The following is a 23,879-nucleotide window of genomic DNA, read 5'->3' as shown; positions in this document are numbered from 1 at the left end:
CAAGAAGGGGATGGTGATTGATGAGGGTAGAGCAGTGGGTATTGCCAACTTGGATTTTAGTAAGTCTTTCGACAAGGTCCTCATGTAGGCTGATCCAAAAGATTAAGATGCATGGAATCCACAGTGACTTGGCTAAGTGGAATCAGAATTGGCTTGCCTATACAAGGCAGAGGGTAATGTTGGAGGAGTGTTTTTCAGGCTGAAGGTCTGTGACTAGTGGTGTTCCGCAGGGATCTGTACTGGGACCTCTGCTGTTTGTGATATATATAAATGACTTGGATGAAAATTTAGATGGGTGAATTAGTAAATTTACAGATGATACAAATGTCAGTGGAGTTGTGGTTAGTTTAGAAGTTTGTCAAAGGATACAGTTTGTATATAATTCAGTTGCAAATATGGCAGAGAAATGACAGATGGAGTTTAATCTGAGTAAGTATGAGGTGCTACACTTTGGGAGATTAAATGTTAAATTAATTGCAGGACCCTAAACAGCATTGATATACAGAGGGATCTTGGGGTTCAAGTCCATGGCTCCCTGAAAGTGGCTATGCAAATAGATGTGGTGGTAAAGAAGGTGTATGGCATGCTGGCCTTTATTGGTTGGGGAGTTGAATGCAAAAGTCAGGATATCATGTTGCAGTTTTATAAGACTTTGGTTAGGCCACCCTTAGAGTATTGCGTTCAGTTATGGTTGTGGAGAATTTGGAAAAGGGTGCAGAGGAGGTTTATCAGGATACTGCCTGGATTACAGGGTAATAAGTAGAGCTATAAGTAGAGGCTAGAAAAACTTAGGTTGTTTTCTCTGGAGTGGCAGAGGCTGAGGAGGGACTTGGTAGAAGAATATAAAATTATGAGATTGTAGATAGGGTTTATGGTCAGGATCTTTTTCCCAGAGTTGAAATATATAATACCAGGGGGCATGCATTTAAGGTGAGAGGGGGAAAATTTAAAGGAGATGTGAGGGGCATTTTGTTTTTACACAGAATAGTAGGAATCTAGAATGTGCTGCCAGGGATAATGGAGGCAAATATGATAGGAACGTTTCAGGGACTTTTAGATAAACACATGAATGTGCAAGGAACGGAGGGATATGGACCAATGGCAGGCAGAAAGTATGAGTGTACTTTGGCTCAAGTGCCCGCTTCTGTGCTGTACTGTTCTATGTACCTCACAACAGGTATAAAAATGACTAGTAAGAATGTACAAATGGGGAGAGAAACAAGGGGCCCAGGTCATGAAGCCAAATGCTGCAGCCCTGTGTTTGGAGTCGATGACTAGAGCTTGAGCAGTAAGGCCTGAGAAAGGATTGTTCCTAGACAGGAAACACACCATGAGTGCCTGCTGGGTACGGAACCATAGAGATACTGCTCGAAGCACTGAGCAGAAATCTAACTGGAGCAGGAAAGGTGGATCTGAAAAATCATTTTTGGCAAGCAGATATATCGTGAGTGTCCCATTGGTAGGGTACCATGTGGACATTCCCAGTAGAAGGCAGCAACCCAACTCAGTAATTGATTCAAAGGCTTAAGCTCTTTCCTCACCAAACTGTTCGAGCTGCTCAGGGGGGTTTAGTACATTCGGAGTTCTGAACTGTTAGACTGAGATTCAAATACTCCGAATTCAACGACCTTTCCCCCTTTCTATCTTGCACCCGATATCGAACCTCCAATACTAAACTTTTGTCTCGTCTGTCATGATTAAGAGTTGACTTGGGGGAGAAAGGGCATTTTGGGAAAACACTCCAAGTAATTAGTTAGCAGTTTTATGAGTTTCTATCATTGTAATTTCTAGAATTTTGTAAAGTAGTTTTCATGAGTGATAAATTGTTATTCCCATTTTAAATAAAACAAACTGTCAGAAGTCTTCATGGCAAGTATAGCTCAGAGGGTGCAAATTGAGGGATAGGTCAACTGGGAAAAGTCAATGCGATAACTTCACAAAACTTTCATTCATGTGTTAAAGATCTGTGGTTCTTCATTTTGTCCATGTGGTAATTCAGTGTCCATGACAGTAGATGTGTAAATGTTTGCAGATATATGTATGCAGCTGATGTGTTTGGAAGGTGTGTGTACACTGTAAGGCTGTTGGATGAGTTCTATCTGTCAGTTAGTGATACTGATGGAAGTGTGATGCATTAGCAGTATGGATTGGAACTGTTCTAGACCATGAGCAATGTCTTTTGCAGGTAAATTAGATCATCAGCACTGCTGCCATGTGAATGGTATTCCATTCTAGGCATTCACTACTCTTGCTACCTGTTGCCACCCTCTCTACAAGATTAGTCTGGAGAATTTCCTGTTCCCTTGGCGGAAAAATGACACCTTTTGGCATGGGTTTCTCGACAAAGTGAGTACAAGGGAGCATCACAGAACCTGTGAGTTCTCTCCACTTGCTGTAGCGTTACTTTTCGCTGAATAGTGTAAAGAATGTATCCAGCATGTGTTATTGAAACTTTGCCTTACATAAAGAGGATGCCTTTAAGAAGGGGAGGTTGCCTAGGACAATGTGATACTTGGCAGACTGGAGTGTGCAGAGCACACCTGCATGGAAATCGAGATTGGGTCTAGTCCAGCTCTGCGCAGGATCACTCTGCAATCACAGATAGGTTGAAGAGCAAAATGCCTCATTTCCAATTGATATGTGAGCTGTGAGTTGAGGCTCTCATGAATAAATAATGGGGCAATTGATTTTGTGCCCTCTGTTCTTCATCCTCCGGCTGTTTTTGCACATGCCCCTCCTTTTACATCTTTCAGTGATAGCAAAGCCATCAATCACTTTGAGATCAAATCCTCCCTGAGCAGTTCAGTGTCCTCATCTGCCTGTCTTAATCTAAGACCTTCTTTAAACCCCACTACTCACCCCATCTATTAACTTCTCCGAGAGCTCAATGTCCATCCATTCGGTGACTCTTTTCTAAAGTGCCTTGAGGTTTTTTTCTTTGTTGGAGGAGTTTTATAAACCAACATTGATCTTGCTGTGCTTAGAGAACAGAGAAAATACTTGCAAAATTACTTTAAGGATTTCATGAGCAAAAATTCAGAACAATATTTGATTTGGTTCTCATTCTGTACTTTTCACTAATGAAATCCATACATATATTATCCTCTGCCAATGCTAACAAAAAAATTCAGCATGAGTCAAGGGTGTAAAGTTTTCATTAACATTAATGCATGGAGGTAAATGGATCACTTGAGAATCCAGAATTACTATGTACATGTCAGTGAATAACTATTACTGAGGCTGTTTCTACTGCATTATATCATTATTAGAACTAAATAAGACATTTGCCAGAAGAACTGAACTTTTTGCTATTACTGTTTATTACTGAAAAATGGAATAACAGAAGGGATGGAAAGGCGAGACAAAGTGTTTGAAATAGTTTAAAGCACGCTTTTAAAATTATTGCCAATCGGAGAGCAACAACATATAAAGAACAAGTTTGTACACTTTTTTTTTGTCTTGAGAATCATGTTCAGAAATCCAGTATAACTTGCTTTGGTAGAAATCCAAGACATACTTTCCCATGCAATAAACTAGCCACTACTTGTAAGGAATTCACTCAACTGTGCCTCTCCAGTTTGATATGATAAAGACCTCTATTGACAGTGATATCAGTTGCTCTTTGTTTCAGATTAGTGCTTCTCAATGGGTATAACTTCCTCTACTCGATAATATTCTTCAGAAAAGATGATTTTAGTATAAGATGAGAAAACACATTTTATACTTTGGGCTAAACAGTCTTTAAGATTCTATTCATACTAATCCATGAACAGATCAGACTTAAAATGCATGAATTGCAAAATAGTAAATAAATCTGAATGAAACTTGTTGAGTAGCTAACATAATCACTTGAAGCCCAGCAGTGCTTTGGTTTATTCTCCAAGCTTTATTGGAACCTAAGACAGTTTTTTTTTTGCAAGTGGCATTATAGATTTTACAAGTTACTGCTATAGATTTCAGATCTGCCCACAACTGATTGGGAAGGATGCCTGGGAACTGTTGCAGAGGTACCCATTTGGAACAGGGTATTTTGTTTCACAGAGTGCTGTAAACTAAGAATGATATCAAGTGATTGACATAATTGGTTGTTAAAAACATAACATCTAGTGGAGAAGCAAATATTCGAGCCTTCATCCTACAAAGCTATGTCATAATTGTAGCATTTTAATAGATTGTGCTATTAGGTATTTGTTCTCTGTGAAATAATTGATAAGATATTTGATCAGTTTATTATTCATAAAACGCATTTATCCAGGATCTTATTGTGTGAGACGTATAAATGACTGGGGCTCAAACTCAGTTTTATTAAAACACTTGAATGTTAAAGAAAACACAAATGACCTTTTCTCAAACTAAGCTGACTGCCTGAAAAACACATTTTTAACCACTCTAGTGCACTTGATTGGGCAGCAGGACCAAATTTACTGAGCTCCTTCGACAGGTTGCTCTCGATCTTCTCAGTATGAAGGTGGATCTCGCAGAGTCTTCATTGGCTGAGTCTTCACTGAGGGAATGGCCACCAGGTGTTTCTTCTTATCACTCCTTTCTGAGTCCTTCTGGGATGTTCTCTGACTTCATCCAATGGGCTCTCAGGGCAAAGTCACAGGAGCCAATTCATCCTAGGAGAATCCATCCCTTTCCAAGGTATGATTACTCCATAGTGCCAAGAAATCTGGTCAAGACTAGGGAATACACAAACGTGATATCTCTCCCTATGGTCCTGGCTGAGTACCATGTAATGAATTTCAGACCATAATGACTACTAATTGTTAATGTTGACTATCTCTGTTCAATATTCAATACAGGCCTGAGCTGATCCTTGACTGCTTTTGACCTGTGGTAACCTTAGCCTCTTTGCATTCCATCAGGCTTTGCTTGCAGAAACTGTTAAGCTAATTTGATGTTTGGCCTAATTGCTTAGGTTGTTGGCCACCTGGCCACAGATTTCACTTTAGTTCCTTGAGTCATTTAAGCTCAGAAATTCTCCCTCTACATCACTTCACATTTCCACTCTTCCCTTCAAGTTGCCTGCCTTTTTGTTACCTGTCGTAATGTCTCTTACTTAGATTTGATGCCTGGTTACACTCTATTAAAAGCAGCTACAGTCATTTAAATTATTCTGGTAAAAATTCAATACAATGTTTTGCCCATTTGAAAAGTTAGTCCAATGATAATAGTGATACCATCATTTTATTTATATCTTGACATAGTTCTGTTTCAGAGGTAAAAACAATAACTGCAGATGCTGGAAACCAGATTCTGGATTAGTGGTGCTGGAAGAGCACAGCAGTTCAGGCAGCATCCAACGAGCAGCTGTTTCAGTTCAGTTCAAAATTATAGAAGAGCTGTTCTAGATGGGAGTGAAGGTATTCTTGTTCCTCAAATAATTTTTGATATTGTTATGATGTTCAGAGGAAGTAAAATTCATCTATTAATTCAAGCTAACAAGCACTGACAAAATCATCTTCTCAGAATTAATTGCACTCTACAAAGCAATATATTGCTCTGGATTGAGTTGTGGATCGTTGATTGCAAAAATAAGAGGAAACATGTTATTTTTCATTCAAAGAGCAATTATGCAGCACATAAGCCTTTTTCTTTTAAATAATTTTAGTCAGTGTTACTCATAAACAAGATCATGGAATTAAAGTTATCATCACTATTCTGGGCACAGACAATGGATAATTCTGAGTTTGAAGAATAATAGATAGGAAGTGAACTTGCAAGATAGTTAACAAAATTACTATGGTGTAATTTTGCTGAGGTTTAGTTTTGCTGTGGTTTGTTGTGGTGTAGTTTCTCTATGACTGCAAATAACAAGTAACGTGTTTGCCTTTCTCTGCATTCAATATTCACTGCACATCCACTGCATGGAAAACTCATAGGGACAATTTTTCCACCTGTTTTCATCGGAGATTGATTTGGTGTCAACTCTTTGAAATTCTAAGAGCTGCCTTTTGCCATTTACAATCATGCCTAAAATCTTTGCCCAATGTTCTCTGCCAGAACATGTAGCTATAGTAAATAAGGTCCCATACCAGCTACCAGATTTAGGGTGTACTTAATGGGGTTTGTATGAGCAGGAATTGTGTTGGGTAGGGGTATCTGAACTAGGTGGAAGCTAACATTTTGGGTTTCCTGAAGGCAAGCTGAGATGCAGAGGTTAAATAATTGGCATGGGAGTGGCAGACTGGGCCTCATGCCATTCCTTGATGTGCTCCTACTTTTCATATATTTGCATGTTACTAATACTCACAGTTTTATAATAGTTTGTAATTAACTCCTACTTTCAAGATTTAGTCAACATTGTATGGGAACCTCATGACACCTGGCTCACCTTTATTTAAAAGTGGCACACAATGGTTAGATTGGTGCAATTATTTCTGAGCTCAGTGGATTTCTCTTTTAAGTGCAATGCTTTTGCCCATTTGAAAAGTTAATCCATTTGTAATGGTGATAACGTCATTTTATTTATGTATTAACATAGTTCTGTTTCAGTTCGTCCTTGTGGAGCTGTAACCAGTAGAGATATCGGTTGACCCAGGTTTGGGTTTGCTGTACATCAGCATTCCCAACTTTCGGAATCTCAAGAGCTAGCTCGAGCATTTCCCCATGGTACCGCAGTACACCACTGCCCATTGGATCAATGTCCATTCCTTGTCTACAGGTCTGTGAGGGGGTTCTCTATTTCCTCATCAACACCTCTGTTTTATTATAATAGCATTCAGGGACTGTTTCTGCCTAAGCTTCAGTGTGAGCAGTTTGAGCTAATGATTTTAATACTGAGTCAGCTTGAGAGGCTGCGACTGAGGAAGTTCTGTTTATTACTGCTGAGATTTTCTCGACTCCAAGAAGGGTTTCTGATTACCAGACAGTATGGTCTTCTGTTCGCCACCCCAGCCTCCACTGACTGGGCTTGCTCTGTTATGGACTGCCTGATCACACCTTCAGGGAAAATACCAGGAACTTTCTCCTATAAATGTTCAGTCTCCCTGACGTCACCAGGTTTCTCAAAAACTACTGAAGGTGATATTACTTTTGATCCCATCAGGTCATTTCAGAGGAGCAGGCTGATCCTATCAGGGTGAGGATGACTCTCACGATCACTAGGTCCTGTCACAATATCACACTCCAGATGCATATAGCACAAGGGAATGGGCACATAGCCTCCTTCAATCCTTTTTACCAGTACCTGGGCAGTTACTACACTCATTGCTGGGAGAATCATGTCTTTTCCAATAGTGGTGTTTGGCTGGTCTTGGTGTCCTTTAGTATTACTATAGGTTTGCATGCTTCAGCCCAGAGAAATAGAGCCACCTTACCCTTCACTCAAAAATATTGGTATATCCCAGAGTTCCATTTAACCTTATCTGCATTCTCCTGAAAGTAGAATTTGCAGTTAGTTAGATCCATTGTTGAGTCTACAATGCTGCCTGACTGACTTCCATTGTCTGTCCATATTGGCTGGTCAAAGTTAAACTGATTAAGATTTTCAAATTCCAAATACATCTGGTCAGGTAATTTCAAAGACAAAATTTTTGACAGTGTTACGACACGGGATAAACCTTCCTGCTTAATTTAAACCAACAACACAGAAATGATTTATCCTGTGCCATAATCTGTGAAAATTTGAGAGACCAAGAACCATTTCAAGTAAAAATTAACAACTTTATATCTTAAAGTATAACGGAATAATTAACTAACAACTATTTACGATTCCTTCCTCTAATCAATCTTTTACTTTCCCCTCTACAATACTGGTCCAATAAAAATCCCGATTAAGATTTACAAAACAAAATTTCTTATCTCAAAACCAGGCAGCTTTCAGTTCTTCTCTGTATTCCTGTCTTCTTTTCTTCTTCTTGGGGATTCTGCTTTACAGGTTATTGGTTGATAAAGGTACCTTTAAGAGAGCTTGTTTTTGGCATCTTTCCATGCGGGTGGCTTGGCAGTTCTCATCCCAACTGTTCAATTTTCCCTGGTCTTATACCCTGAAAGCACCAGATTGTGTCATTGGCTTTTAAGATTGTCAGTATGCTAAATTCAAACTGGATTGGGAGTTTGTTTTATTTAAACTGATTGGTCTAATTCAAATCTGTTTTTGTCTCCAGCCAACCTAGCTAATCTAGCTGTTGACCAAGTGTTACATTGTTAACTTATTGAGAACAGTTAGTGCTGTGGTTTTGCTCACATTTAACTCTCTTAAAGGTGCAGTACATCCACATCTTCATAACAAGTCTCCCGTTAAGAAAAAAAATGAATATCATAATGAAAAGATGGTTTCATTTTTTAAACCGATTACTTTAACATACAGGTAACTTTAATATAAGTTCACCTTAACCTCTATTTACATACATATAAAACATTAAATAAATACAAATCTCATCAAAACTTTATCTGTTAAATCCACGATAATGCATCTGCGATTATATTCTTATGACCCGCAAAATGTATGATTTTTAAAAATTAAATGTCTGTAACTTAAGACTTCAACAAGATAGTCTCATATTCTAGTCTTTAAAGCGTTCTAAGAATGTAAGAGGATTGCAATCCGTGTACACGACTGTCTCTGACACACTGTTCGTGACATATACATTAAAATGTTGTAAGGCCAGAACCAAACTCAATAGTTCCTTTTCGATTGTAGAGTATTTCCTTTGGTGGATGTTGATCTTCTTTGAAAAGTAACCAACTGGCAGTTCAATCCCATCCTCATTTTCCTGTAGGAGTACAGCTCCAACTCCTCTATCACTAACACCGATGGCGACTTTAAAAGGTTTTGAAAAGTTTGGTGTAGCTAAAACTGGTTAACATTGATTTTAGTGGTCGAATGCTCCTGGCATTGCTCTGTCCACTGAAACTTTGTGTTCTTCTTCAGCAAGTCGGTTAATGGTGTCACTGCACTGCTAAGGTTTGGAACAAACTTCCAATAGAATCCGCTGAGTCCTAAGAATGAAAGCACCTGTTCGAGGTTGGTTGTGGAAATTCCTCGATGGCCTTCATCTTTGTGGTCCATGGGGTCAACCTTCTATGACCAATGTTATGTCCCAAGAATGTCACCTCTGTTTTCACAAATTCAGTTTTATTGAAGTTTATCACCAGTTTTGCTTCTTGTACTTGTTCAAGAGCTCTGCCAACTGTACCATGCGATTTTTCCAGGACTTACTAAAGATCACCATATCATCCAAATAGACTGCACAGTTTGTTAACCCAGCCACAACTCTGTTCATGAGTCTTTAGAATGTGGCGGGTGCATTCTTCATTCCAAAGGGCATCACTTTAAACTGATATATCCCATTTGGGGTTACAAATACAGAAACTTCTTTTGCCAACTGATAAAGGTACCTGCCAGCAACCATGCATTAAGTTCAACTTGGTGATGTAACTGGCTTGATCAACTTTCTCAATATAGTCCTCCAATTTCAGCATTGGATATGAGTCCGATTTTGTAACGGCGTTAACCTTCTGATAATCCACGCAGAATCATTGAATCTGTCCGGTTTGGGAATAAATACCATTGGCGAACTTCACTCGCTCTGGTTTGGTTTGATGATGTCCTTGTCGACCATACCCTCCACCTTCACCTGGACCTGGGTTTGAAAGGATTAAACCGATAGGGATGTTGTTTTATCAGAGCAGTATTCCCTACATCTACTTCATGTACAATAGCATTAGTCCTCCCCATCTGATTCTTACGTATGTCCTTATACTGCAGTAATAAATCTTTCAACTACATTCTGTGCTACTGAGACAGATAGCTTACTAACCTATCCCACTCCTCAAGGAATTCTTCATTTTCTAATCTATTTTGAGGCACATCAAAATCCGTATCATCTGGATTTGTTTCCTCAGTCTGCGGGGCAGTAACTAACACCGGTTTCTCCAGTTCTTTCTCTCTAGTATAATGCGGTTTCACCATGTTCACATGACATACTCGATACCTTTTTTTTTCTATCTGGCATCTTTACTAGATAGTTCACCCAACTAAACTTTTTCTCAATTTGATAGGGACCACTAAACCTGGCTTTGAAGGAATCTCCTATCACTGGTAACAGTACTAAAACATTATCCCTTTGAGAAAATATCTGAGTCTCAGAGCTTTTATCTGCCACCTGCTTCATTCTACACTGTGCCCTCTTTAGGTGGTGTTTAGCTAACTCACCTACTCTATTTAACCTCTCCCTCACCTAAGTGTGAGATCTCCGACTTTGGTCCTGTCAATTTTTCTTTAATTAATTTCAAAGGGCCTCTCACTTCATGGCCAAATACTAACTCAAAGAGAGTGAACTGAATAGATCCGTTTGAGGCATCTCTAATGGCAAACAATACGAATGGATGCCTTTATCCCAATCATTTGGGTAATCTTGACAGTGTGTTCTCAATATGGTCTTCAAGGTCTGATGCCAACATTCTAAAGCTCCCTGGGATTCAGGATGATACACATTGGATTTAAAGTGCTGTATACCTAAGCTATCCATAACCTCCTTAAACAGCCTAGCAGTAAAATATCACCCTTGGTCCGACTCAATCTCTCTGGGTAGCCCATACCGTGTGAAGAAAGCTGCTAACTCCTCAACCACCTTTTTTGCCTTGATACTCTGTAATGGAATTGCCTCCGGAAATGTGGTAGATACATCCATTATGGTTAACAAATACTGGTTCCCACTTCTAGTTCTTGGGAGCGTACCTACGTAATCAATTATAAGCTGCGTGAAAGGTTTTTCAAATGTAGGAATTGGCAACAAATGAGCTGGTTTTATTACCGCCTGTGGCTTACCTACCCTTTGGCATGTATGACACATTCGGCAAAAGTTAACCACATCCTTGTGCATTCCGGGCCAATAAGAATGTTTTTGTACCTTAGCCTGAGTTTGTTGTACCCCTAGGTAGTTCATGTGTTACCTGTAACACCTCCTGTCTGTATGCTACCGGCAACACAATCTGGTGCACTTCGGCCCATTTCTCCTCTGCACTAACGTGCCATGGGCTCCATTTTCATCTGAGGATTCTATCTTTCAGTTAATAACCCTCCGGAATAGTCGTTGCCTCCTTTTCGGTGTATGCATCCACATATATATCTTTTCTTGATTTGTCTTGCTTTTGCAAGACCTTTAGCCTTTCAGGCCTAAACATTTCTGTCTGACCGTCTGCCCATTCAGGTTTTTCCTGCACTATTACATCAAACAGAGTATCCGCTAATTGAATCTTGACTCCTTCATCTTTCTCTTTACTTTTCATTTCATGCTGTGACATATGATAGTGGGATCTATTTACCACACAGTCTGGGAAAATACCAGGATATTTCTGTCTTAACTCCTCAGTTTCTTGATCTTCCTCGGGCTTCTCTACAACAAGGGGTGTCACTCCCACTTTGGACCCTGCTAAATCATTCCCAAGAAAAAACTGAATTCCTGGAACTGACACTCTGTCAATCACTCCCACTGTTACTTTCCCAGACTTGCGTCAACACTCCAATCTGATCTTACTTAGGGCAACACTATATTTTTGTCCATCTATCCCACAAATTACCACACTCTTAGGTAACAGATCAGAAAGAGTGAACATTTGCTTGTCCCTTACTATCAGTAACTGGTTAGGTCCTGTATCTCTCAAAATTATAACTACTTCTCCTTCTCCCCCTGTTTTGTCTGAGTAAACATTACCCACAGAGGTGAATTCTTTATGGGAGATCAGGTACTAACTCCATACCCAGCCCCTGCCTAGACTGTGCACTCTCCTGTAGCTCCTTGGCTCTTGTTGGGGTCTCCTTTACTGCCTTCACTAATGCCACTGGTTTAGCTTCTTTTAGCACATCTTTCTTTAACGACCAGTACTGTGACTTTTCGTGTCCCACTTTACCACAGTGGAAACACCTGAGGCTTTTTACCTCCTTTCCATCCTCTTGGGCTTTTTTTTTTGATCCTGTGGTAAACTCTTACCAATGCCCTCTACTCTTGGTTTTGCAGTGTAGGATCTCACCTTCTCCCTACTTCTATCCCTCACAGGATGAAATTCTAGCTGGAAGCTTGTCTTATGCACCAACACATACTCAGCTACAAATTCTGCAGCCCTTTTCACTTGCTGAACTTTCTGTTTCCCCATGTGAATTTTTACCATCTCTGGAAGTGAGTTTTTAAACTCCTCCAGCAAGATAATCCCTCTTAGAGCCTTAGAGGTCCGATCTATTTTCCAAGCATGCACCCATCTATCAAATGACTATGTTTAATTCTTTCGAACTCAACATGAGTCTGATCTGGTTGTTTCTTTGAGTTTCTGAACCACTGTCTATATGCTTCTAGTACCAATTCATAACCACTTAAAATAGCCTGTTTAACCTCTTCATAATCTCTTGACCCCTCATCTGACAGTGTGGCAAATACCTCACTATCTCTGCCTACCAGTTTAGTCTGAACTGGCGTTACCCATAAATCCTCGGACCACTCCATCTGTGTAGCCAATTTTTCAAATGAAATAAAGAAGGCTTCAACACCTTTCTCATCAAAATGTGGCAGAGTTTTGACATATTTATATACATCACTACCTTGTCTTTTAATCTCCATCCTGTTAACTTGCCTTTGCCAAGTCACAACTTCTCAAATTCAAATGCTCTCTCTTTTTGTCTCTCCCCTTCTTCTCTGTCTTTGCTCAGCTAAGAACCTTCTCTCTCTTTTTTCTTTCTCTCTCTCTCTTTTTCCTGTCTTTCTCTCTCTCATTCTCTTTCTCTCTCCCTTTGTTTATCTTCTAACTCCATTTTCCTCAATTGGAGTTTTTCTGCCTCTACTGCACTTGTCTGTTTCTCTGACACACCTAAGTGTTTGAGTAATTCCCTTACAATATCAGCTTTACTTTTGTCCTTGGTTAAACCTAAATCTAACTTATTTGTTCAATCTAAAAGTATGGCCTTTTTCGTTCCTTCTCAACTTTCTTGGCAAATTTGAGAATCATCTTCAAACTCTTTAGCAATTTCAAGAGCCATTTCTCTCACTTTTAATTTAATCAACCATAAGTCACCAAAAGTAAACAAATTGCCTCAAATACATTTTATTTAAAGATCTAGGACATTAACCTGCAGGTGTTCAAATCTGCTGGGATTTTCATACCCCCAAATCTATTCAAATCTGTCTAAACCAGTTCAAATCCCAACGATGTGACCCCACACTGTTATGACTCGCGATAAACCCGCAACACAGAAAAGATTTATCCCATACCGTAATCTCTGAAAATTCGAGAGGCCAAGAACTATTTAAGGTAAAAACTAACAACTTTATTTCTTAAAGTATTACAGAGAATAATTAACTAACAACTATTTACAACTCATTCCTCTAACCTATCTTTTACTTTCCCCTCTACAAAGGTACAGTATACCCACATCTTTATAATAACAGTACACCTCTGATGCTGTTTGGTACATACTTAAGATAGTCCTATTTACTATGTTGTACTCAGCAGCCTTTCCCTCAGCCAAGAGTGAATAAACTTTGTGTGCTTTCCCTGATAGTTTACTCTGCAGTAATAGGAGCGAATGTTGGACTAGCCACTTTAATTGCTCAAAATTAAAAAAGAAAGACTTCCAACTCTATTTCCTCAAATTTAGGAATTAAATGGTCAAACTGAGCTGTCAACTCTCTTCATTCTGAGCAGTGGAATCTTCATGGAACATTGTAAAACTTCTGCTTCTCAGCCAGCGTTAGCTGTCTTTTTCAAACTCCCTTTCCTGCCATTTTCCTGAAATTCTCTTGTTTCCCCCTCTTTCCTGTTTTTCTTTCTTGGTTTTCCTTCTGTTTCTCTCTTTCTCTCTTCCTCTACATGCTCTCTCCCTTTCATTTGTTTTTCTTGAAATTCTAATTCCTGCTGCTCCAATTTGAATCACTCTAGTGCTACTCTTTCCATTTCTCTGTTCTCAATTTTTACCTGTAAATCTTTGGACAGTCCTGTTAAAGTTGTGGGCTTTTGTACTTTTAGGGAATATCGTTACCTATATTTTGTAACCGTTCAAAGATCAGAACTTTAAGATCCTCAAAAGTAATTTCTCTTATTCTGCTGGGAATGCACAGAGACATCTCTATACTGTGGCAATGCAAACTCAAAAAGTCTTCGGTAGTTTTAAAATAAATAGTTTCAAAACGACAGTTTAACCACTCAGATTCCTTTATTTCATCCGTCAGTTCAAATTGTAGCCATGTGTGCCCAATTTGTTACAATCAGACCCCAGACTTTCTCCATCCCCTTAAAAATTTAGGTCCAGTGTGCTTTTCTATTTGCTTAGAAGGGGATATTTGTCCACTTAGAGGGATCCTATGAGAAATGTCATAATTCAAGGAATTTTTAGAAATTAGATTACTTTCAGTGTGGGAACAGGCCCTTCGGCCCAACAAGTCCACACCGACCCTCCGAAGAGCAACCCACCCAGACCCATTCCCCTATATTTACCCCTAACATTCCCGGCAATTTAACATGTCCAATTCACCTAACCTGCACATCTTTTGACTGTGGGAGGAAACTGGAGCACCTGGAGGAAATCCACACAGACACGGGGAGAATGTGCAAACCTGATACAAACAGTTGCCCAAGATGGGAATTGAACCCGGGACTCTGGCGCTGTGAGGCAGCAGTGCTAACCACTGTGCTACCGTGCCCCCGCCCTTGTAGGAGGTTTAAACTATTTGGATAATGATACCCAGAGTGGTGGGAAGGGACAGAGTTTTTTTGAAAAAAATAAAGAGCAAAACAGCAAAAAATAGACACAAAAGGTGAAAAAATCATAAAAAAAGGAAACATAGTGGCTGTTTACTTGAATATACAGTATTTGGAAAAAAATATAAGAATTAACTGCCAATTACAGGTTACTTGATGTGCTCGTATTTGCATTACGGAGACATGCTTACAAGGAGATGAAAGCTGGAATCTAAATAAACAGGAGTGTGTGGTTTTGCTTTAGTTGAGGCAGCAAGGATGGGGTGCTGGGGGAGCATTGTTGGTATGGAATGGAATAGGTACAAGAGCACGAAATGATTTTGAATTGGAAGAGGTAGAATCCAGATGGGGTGGAGGCAAGAAATTAAAAGGAAAGAATGCTACGATCAAAGTAATCTATAGACCCCCTAACAATGGCCTATACCTTGGGACAGAGAATAAATCAGGACATATTGAGGGCAGATAAGGGTGACGTCAATCTTCATGTTGGTCGGGTATTTCAGATTGCCAGAGGCAGCCATGAAGACAAACTCATAGAGTGTATTCAGCATAGTTTCCTAGAATGATATGTTTTGGATTCAACCAGGGTTCAGGCTATTTGGGATCTGGTGATGCATTATGAGGCAGGTTTAATAATTGATATCTGAGTAAAAGATCCCCTTGGAAACAGTGACCAGAATGTAGTGGAAATTAGCAATCAGTTTGAGAGGGACGAATGTGGGTTGGAAACAACTGTGCTACACTTATATAAAAGTAACAACAGTAGAGTGATGGAAGAGCTGTCTGGAGTGGACTGGGGAAGGACTTTACCAGCAAAGACATGAGAATCTATGACAGATGTTTTAGAAAATAGCTCATGGTACGTAGCAAAGATGCATTCCAGTGAGGAAGAAGAATTCTTGGAAGGGGACAGTCAACCATAGTTAACCAGGGAAGTTAAGGATAGCATCAGATTGAAAAGATGAAAAACATACAATGTAACAAAGATTAGTTGGAAGGAAGAGGATTAGGAAGGTTTTAAAAAGGCAGCAAAAGACAATCAAAATAAAAGGGAGAAAATAAACTTGAAAGTAAACCTGCAAGTAATGTCAAGATGGACAGCAAGAGCTTCTTTAAATATTTAAAAAGGAAGAGAGAAGCCAAAGGGAACATAGGTCCCTTAGAGAATGAGGGTAGGCAGACAATAATGGTAAACAAGGAAATGGCAGAGGAGTTGAATAAATGCTTTGCATTAGTTTTCATAGTAGAAAACACTAATAACTTGCCAAAGTCACAGATTATTCAAGACGCAAAAGAAGAAAATGAAATAAGTACAATAGTTATCACTGGAGAAAGGGTGCTAGAGAAACTAAAAGTGCGAAACACCAATGGGCCCCTGACCTGATGGAGTGCATGTTTGGATGTTAAATGAAGTAGTTACAGAGAGAGTGGATGCCCTGTTGATAATCTTTCTGGATTCATTATATTCTGCAAAAAGGTCTCAATGGATTGGAAAACTGTCAATATTATATTCATTTCAAAAGGCAAAGAGTCAAAAAGCAGGTAATCATAGGCTAGTTAGCTTAATGTCTATTATTGGGAAACATTTATTATAAAAGATGCAACAGCACAATATTTAAAACTACACAATATGATCAAGCAGACTCAGCATGGCTTCATAGAGTGGAAATTATGCCTGACAAATTTACTAAGATTCTTTGAGCAGGTACCAGCAAGGCTAGATAAAGGGGGAGCAGTGGATATAATATATTTGGATTTTCAGAAGGCATTTGATAACATTCCACGCATCAGGCTACTTAATAAGGTAAGACCTCATCGTGTTAAACCTAATATATTGTCATGGATAGAAAATTGGCCAATTAATAGAGGGTGGAGAGTTGGGGTAAGGGAGGTATTTTCAGGATGACAAGGTGGCGTCCCACAGGAAGCAGTGCCAGTGCCACAGCCACAATTATATACTGTGTACAGTAATGACTTGTTTAAGGAAAGTGAATGTACTATCACCAAGTTTGTGGATAATGCAAAAGTAAGTGGGAATGTTGAGGATCATACAAGAATTATGCAGAGGGACGTAGATGGCTTAAGCAAGTGGACCAACGCTTGACAGATGGAATGTAATGTGGGGAAATGTCAGGTTATGCAGTTTGGCAAGGAGAATAGAGAAGCCAGCCAATATTTAAATGGATAAAATGCAGAAAGCTATGGATCAGACAGTTTTAGGCATCTTCGTATATATATATTTAAAAAGATGGCATCAAGGTCTATGGGTAATAGGGAAGGCAATTGGAATGCTGGTCTTTATTTCATAGGGAATGGAATATAAAAGGAGGGAGGCTTTGCTCAAACTATACAATACCAAAGCTGGGCTACTGTGAATACTTTTGGGTCTTAGCTAAAAATTGAGAAACTGCCCTTGGAGGCAGTTGTGAGAAGGCTCATTAGATTAATACAAGGTATGGGAGGGGTTGTTTTATGAGGAGACATTGAGTAGCTTAGACCTGTATTTATTGGAGTATAGAAGAATAAGAGCAGACAATATTGAAATATGCCAAATACTTGACATGATAGAAGTGAAATGATTGTTTCCCCCTGTGGGAGAGTCTAGGACTCGGGGGCATAATCTCAGAATAAGGGATTAGACATTTAAAATGGAAGTTGGGAGGACTCCTTCTCTCACATGGTAAACATCAGTAGACCACTTTACCAGAGCATGCTGTTAAGTATACTGAAGGCTGAGATAGACAGATTTTTAATTAGTAAGGGAATCAAGGGTATTGAGATAAGGCTAGAAAGTGGAGTTGAGGATCATCATTTCAGCCATGATCTGATTGAATGGTGGAGCGGACTTGATGGACTGAACGGGCTGCTTCAGCTCTTGTGTCTTAGGGTCTCAACGTTTATAGGCCTTCTTATCTTCCAACTTTATAGCACATTTGCTGGCGCAGGCTTTTGTTGACTTGTCTTATATTTGCATTAAAAATGTTTCTTCCTTCAAACAGGAAATGTTTCTGAGAACAGTCAAATAGTAGTAGATTGATAATAAAATGGAAAGCTAACTGTAAGTGAAGTACTTTAACAAAATTGCAAGAACTGAAGAAGAGGAGATATGTAAAAGGGACTCTTAAAATCCAAAACATCACAGGCATTTGTATCAATAAGACACTTAAATGTAGAGTTCTATGGTCAGTTGTGAGTTGAGTTAACATTAATGGTGGGGAGTAATTTTGAAGTACCATAAGTAAATGATTTAGGATCTTTGCAGTTCAGAATGGAAGAAGATATGTAAAGTAGGTCATCAGGCATCAGAACTGGACTGTTCTTTGATGCCACTAGTTTATCAGCCATCCTTGACACGCCGACCTGAAGTCTCTGCACAGAAGTGGTTCCTAAGGTTCAACACTAGCTGGGCAGAGATCTGTGGCTCCATTATAATAATAACAACTGAAAGTATCAAGATGGTGTTGCTACGAGCAATTAATTTCACCTTCTCCCTTAACTTTCTTATCTCCATTTCTCTCTAGGTTAGCATATGGATTGCCCTTTCATGAATGGGTCAACCAAGCATTTGATGCACTGCCAGTACTTCACACTCCTTTCTCACAGAATAACAACAGCAGTCTGGTCCACCACATTGGAGTAATGTACCGGCAACCAAGCCCCAGTATTCCCAGAGTCATCCCAAAAGTTAATGTTTGCTTTTAAAGTACACATAATTCCCAAGTTGTCAGACTTTCAGACACACTTTGACAGAAAACACAGAGCAGATTTCTTTACTTACCAAGAAATATTGTTTATTAGAAATAAATAGACTTTAGCCACAGGTAAACAATTGTTAACTGTTGGGCATAGAACACTACCAGTTAAAACTCTAACCCTGTTATAAAATGCCCTTCTGTGCGCACATCCAGAGATAGACATAGTACCACCTTTGGGTGTTTTGTGTGGACGGTTAGTCTGAGAAGGAAGTTCAGTGATCGCTGTCCATAACCTTTGCTGTGATGATCCTTTTGTGGGTCAGAATGTTGCTTCTTAAACTTCCTTCTCCAGTTTCTTTCACTTGTTTGTAGGAGGCACAAAGACAAGTGTGGTTCACATATATAAATGTCCTTGACTTATTAATTAAAAGTTACAGCAGCTGGAAAGTAGAAAAATCAGTTTAACTTGAGATACATTTACTGCAGAGCAAAATCAGTGCCTTCTCCTCCAGTGGTCTAATGGTTTCCGCCAAAACATTCATAGTCCCAAGATGGGAACCAATCTTTTTATTGTTGGCAGGCAGAAGGTCTTTGTCATTGATAACTGGTCACCAGTCCATAGAACTAACAGCTTATTGTTGCCAGCGTAATCTCCATTTGTACACAGCCCTTGGATCCAGTTCATCTGCAAACCATCTGCTACTGCTTGAACAAGCAGGTGTGTGAACAGTACTTACAATGAGTGTCAGGCCAGGGTTAGGTTTAAGATTACTTGCTTTTAACAAGTGTGATGATCCTTCAAGTCTTATTCCATTTCAGCCCACAATCAAAAATCCAGAAAAATAAAAAGGCATGATTTTATATTGTTGCTTCAGTGCTACATTTCTTAAAGTAGATGATTTACTAATGAAAGGCATTTGATTCTTTGATAGCTCATCCCACATATTAACGAGTGGCCAATTTGAATAAGGATGCAAGTATACAAAATTACTAGTAATAAATTGCTCTTAGTGCATGTCACACTGCAGTATAACATTGGTAAGTGAAGTTGCAAAAGCCATATGAGAACAAGAGTAAGTCAGGGATTAGAAATCCTGCAGCAAATAACTCACTTCCTGACCTTCGAAAGTCTGTTCACCACCTACAAGGCACAAGTCAAGAGTGTGATGGAAAACTCCCCACTTGCCTAGATGGATCCAGCTACAAGAACACTCAAGAAGCTTGATACCATCCAGGATTGTTTGGCCTCACATTCAGAAACATCTATTTCCTCTATCACTGACCTGAGGGGCAGCAATGTAGGCCACCTACAGAAGCCCTGCAGAAATTGACCAAGGATCCTTAGTCAGTACCTTCCAAACCCATGACCATGACCATTTAGAAGGACAGGGGCAGCAGATACCTGGGAACACCACCACATCCAAGTTCTCACCAAACCACTTACCATCCTGAATTGGAAATATATTGCCGTTTCTTCAGTTTTGCTTGATCAAAATCATAAAAATACCTCCCAGACAATATTATGGGTCTCCCTATAGCAAATGGATTGCAATGGTTCAAGAAGGCAGTTCAACACCACCTTCTCAAAGGCAATTAGGGATGGACAATAAATGCAAAATGAGCCAGTGACACTTACATTCCGTTAAAGAATAAATATACTGTTCCCAGTTTTCACCCCCATATCTATTCCTGTCAGTTAGCATTGAGATTTTTTCTGCTGATAATTTGCATTGTTCTGCTAGGTCCTGCTAGGTACAGGGGTGTTAAATAGGGCTCTTCTTACATTCAGGGCCATTTTGTACTATTATCCATTTAGGCTGCACATATTTTAAGAATCCATCTCTTGCCTTTTCAACAATTTGATTCCAGGTGACCTTGAAAAAGGTAGACCATCAACATTTCACTTTTTGTAGCCTTGGTTAAGGTTGTAACAATGTTAATTCTCCAGAATGCCACGTACCTTGAAGCGCTTTTCTTCCATTTCATAAGAGACATGCATTACATTTTAATTGCTTGACCAGATTTATTCAAAATTTCTTCAAAAACTATTGCCAGTTTCTGCATCTGAAGTGAATGTTCTTCATTAAATGAAAACAGAAACAATACGATACATGGCAAGTGGAATAGCTTTAGTGCCTCACTTGTTGACCACGGACACATTGACTGTCAGGATGGGGAATGAGGGTGGGGTGTGGCTGGGGTGGGAGGGAGGTCGCAACCGACAAAGAATTGAATTCTTGTTTTGCCACAATTGATGGGCAAATGATGCGAGCACCTTCATTTGCTCAGTTTTGGCTTTTCATCGGCTGCAAAGCCATCTTTGAAAACTGGTTCTCAGGCAGTGAAAAGCTGTTTTTTGTTAAAAGGTAGGTTTATTGCACCTCTAAAATGTAGAATGGGAGGGGAATGGCAGTTTATAAATTTTGAAGTTAACAGGGTCATAAGAGAAGATCATGTTTAGTTTTGAGGCTAACTCTCAGTCGAGCATTTTTACAGGTGTCTGTCTAGCTAACAATATCACACAATATTTTTAGAATGTTTACAATGTTTCAATTAAATAAACGACATGGATTCCTGTTGATGGGTAGCAGTAGGCTATGGATTTTGAGGAATGTCACTTTGGCAAGCATGTTACTGATCATCAAGGCATTCTTTGAAATCCATAACCTACAGTAATTACTACCAGTAAACAGGGATTTCTTTATTCAATTTAAACCACATGTCAAACAGAAATTCCCACAGAGCTCACAATGCAACTGCAATTAGGTCATTCTCCATTAACAACTGACTAGTTCTGCTGCCCTAGCTACATTCAGAAAAAGACGTTTTTCTTTGTGAAATAAAACGTGTTTGCATTGAAACTTGTTTTCTTTTCTTGTAAGGTAAACACTTGGCAGGTTTGTAGTGAACCCTTTTAAAATGTTTATCGTTAATAAGTAACACTTGAGCTTCAGCCTCAAACTTACCCAGAAAGACGGTTACTGGATTGTTCAAAACATCGGTGGATTTGAAATTATGTCTGTACAATTTAGCAGCTCTTTCTGGCACACAAAATTCATTAATACATTGATTGACGACTTTGCCAAGCTTCTGAAATGATATTTATTTAATTTTGTAATCATACTTCCTGGGATGGAGATCATAGTATCATGTTACGGATAAATGCAGAGCTGCAGATGCTGGTAGGAGACTTGTCCTGGATGGAAGCTGAAAGCAGGACAAGCCTTCATTCTGCAGCACATCTGTTACAGTTTTTAGTGATTGGTTTCCAGGAATTAACCAAGAATCTTTTTGCTGGGTCAGAATTCTGTAGCTGGGCGGTTAAATGGTGTTTAAGGTTTTGTTACTTGTTACCATCACTGTCTAATAACCAGCCACAATTTATTTAGCAATGCAAGCTTATAACATTTTATACTTGAGATTTGTTGCTGATAGCATCTCCGTTGTTGGCGATGAACTGAACAAAGCAGCACTCCTCCCACTGAAGGGGAACACACTATCAATACCAATGATTTTCAGCCAATTCCTCAGGCATAAATATAAGTTCTGATGTTGGAAGCAAAAACAGCAAAGTAATTTGGGTCTTGGCTGATTGGATGGCTGAGGTACCCTTCCGGTGGGACATACAGAAGCTACACCAAGAAGTTACTGGCAGGTACCAGAGCTTTTCAGATAATGAGGAAAATGCTGGTCCACTGATTTTACATGCACAATAGCTTTAAAAGTAGAACAAACCACTGCAGGAATTGTTTTATGACATGAAAGATCAACATTCACCACCAATACTAGAAAAGCTCTGCACAAAATGAACGTATAATATACATAGAAATAAATTACATTAATTTAGCAACTTCCGCATCCTCAGGTTGTCTCAAGCACTTTGCAGAAAATTAATACAAATCCTGTCATGATTCTGAGGGAGCAGATTCCAGTGGATTGATTAAGTTGTGGTTAGCAGCAGGAAAACGACAATAAAAACAGTAAACTATCTTAAAAACATAACCAATGCACTTATGAACCTGCCACACTGAACTGACAGGACCTCTGAATTACTTCAGTTCCACTGTAATGCAATGGCCTCAGGGCAGTGAGGACTGGCTGTAAATGCTACCCTGTCTGTGTCATCCACATTTCAAGAACAAGTACAAACAATTCTTTTGAAGTTGTCACTAGAGTCTATGCCTACATCTGTCCAGCAGCTGGCACAACTCTGTAACTCGTATCTCTTGAAGGAATTACAGCTTTTATCAGCATTGCCAAAGGGTCACAGTGAAGTAATCTTGCTTGGATCTACAGAGACGGCGGCCTGGGTGCTGGCATCAGGGACCACCTATTCAGTCCAGCTTGCTCCTTCTTTATTCAAAACCTTGGTAGGAAAATTTGGGGAGGTGAAAGGGAAGTCCATTGCTTCCCAAAACCCAGTCTTCAAAAGTTAATATGAAATGGAGCAACTCATTGACCTGCAACTTCTGAAGTTGAAACATAAATTTTCCACATTAAACTCGGCCGAAAGGTTAACAGGTAAACCCACAGGCAAGTATTCAAGGAGGTAATTGGTACAATACCAAACTCGTACAAGTCCCTATAAGACAGAAGTTCCATCATGTAGCTGAGCAATCCTGATCAGATTAGATTTTTACTTACAGTGTGGAAACAGGCCCTTCGGCCCAGTTTCGACATTAAAGACAGCATCAATTTAAAAGGAAAGCTGAATACAAATGTAAGAAAAATGCAAAGTTCTATGGATTATGAGGATATAAGCATGGATTCAAATCTCCTGTGCAGCAGCAATGACAAATAACAGCTGTGCTCTTCAATTTCCATAAACAAAAAACAAACAACTGTGGATGGTGGAAATCTGAAACAAAAGACAGAAATTGCTGGAAAAACTCAGCAGGTCCATCAGTATCTGTGGAGAGAAAGTGGAGTTAACATTTTGGGTCCAGTGACCCTTCTTCAGAACTGATCGTAGCTAGGAAAAGGATGGTATAGGTGCTGAAGATGACGGGGGAAGGGAACGATAAACAATAGGTGGAAGTGGAGCCCAGAGAGAAAGACCAGCAGTCGGGCAGAAAGAGGAATGGATAATAGTCAGCCAGGGAGAAAGGAAATCAGCAGTGGGGACCATTGATCATTGGCTGTGGGGAAAGCAACCTAACTGATGATAAAGTCTGTTGTGTTGGGGTGAGGGAAGGACATGGAAGAAGGTGCTCAGGCCTTAAAACTATTAAACGTGATATTGAGTCCTAAAGGTCACAGGGTGTTCCCAAGTGGAAAATGAGATGCTGATCACCAGTAGCAGCTCTTCTTTCTCCCTGACTCACCATTATGTATTCCTTGTCTGCCCAACTGCCATTCTTTTTCTCCATCTATCATTTATTCCTTCCCTTCATCACCCTCTTCAGCACCTATATCAACCTTTTCCTATCTACAATCAGTTCTGAAGAAGGTCACTGGACCCAAAACATTAACTCTACTTTCGCTCTGCAG

This window comes from Chiloscyllium punctatum, chromosome 8 (genome assembly GCF_047496795.1).
Source record: "Chiloscyllium punctatum isolate Juve2018m chromosome 8, sChiPun1.3, whole genome shotgun sequence".
Taxonomy (NCBI): domain Eukaryota; kingdom Metazoa; phylum Chordata; class Chondrichthyes; order Orectolobiformes; family Hemiscylliidae; genus Chiloscyllium; species Chiloscyllium punctatum.
This window is presented reverse-complemented; position numbering follows the sequence as displayed.